The sequence below is a fragment of the Teleopsis dalmanni genome, chromosome 1, assembly GCF_002237135.1.
Source record: "Teleopsis dalmanni isolate 2A chromosome 1, ASM223713v2, whole genome shotgun sequence".
NCBI classification, from domain to species: domain Eukaryota; kingdom Metazoa; phylum Arthropoda; class Insecta; order Diptera; family Diopsidae; genus Teleopsis; species Teleopsis dalmanni.
The window spans coordinates 65,614,066-65,615,247 of record NC_051846.1 but is presented as its reverse complement, the minus strand read 5'-3'; positions in this window follow the sequence as shown (position 1 = coordinate 65,615,247).

Here is a 1,182-nt window from a genome sequence, read left to right as displayed (position 1 = left end):
TATGTATAATCTTTATTATTGTAATTTATTTTACTTAATATTTATTAATTATTATATAAAAATGTAAACATAAAATTGAATAACTTACTTTACACTTCCATTTCATTCATTTAAATAATTTTCAATTAAAGAATATTTTTTCTAATGCATATATATTTCTTCATTCTTCACTATTATATTTATATAAATACTCATTCATAATGTATAATATATTTATTATTATTTTAAAAGTAATTTACAAAATAATCTACCCATTTGTTTCAAATTGTATAAATTATTAAATAAAATTTGTTTATATTCAAATAATAGTTAAGATTTGTCAAACAACGAAACTCACTTACACCCAATTTTTGTTTTTATTATATTATTTTTAATATAATAATATATCATTACATATTAATTATTTGAATTATTGCTATTGAATTATTGCTATTGAAATATAAATTTGATCATTTCTGTCTTCGAAACTAGTTTAACTATAATTATAATTATTATTTAAAAAAAAAATATATTTTTATATAAATTATATACATATAAATTATTAAAATTTGTATTCTATATAATAATAATGCAGCTTAGTTATAACGTATATGAAATAAATCTGATTTAAATAATTATGTAAAATTATTTTCAAATATTTTATTTTATTTTTATTTAATTTTTTTTTAATTAGGAAGTTACAGAGATTGGTAAAAATAAAAAAAAATAGTTAAGAAAAATTTTTACGCATTTATTATTTTTTATATAAATATATCATCTTAAATATGAATAATTTTTAAAATTTTATTAAAATAATTTAAAGTATTCTGCAAATCCGATTATAAAATATGTATATATATGGTATCATATATATGTATATGTATATATATATGGGTGTAAATATATGATATATATAGATATGTATATATATAAATTTTATTAAAATAAATTAAGATATCCTGGAAATGAAATTATAAAATATATATATACATATATGTATACATAAAATACCTAGATTAATAAATAGGTGATTAAAGAGAACTACACAGATGATTGGGAATAATATAGTATTTCATGAAATTGTTAGTCGTCTTTGTCTCTTTAATTGCGCTTTAAGAAAGTCTTTGATACAAAAATTTAAAATAAGAGCAGGAACTTCAGGCACATTTTTTTAGCTTCAATAACGTTTGGAAGCAACATTTT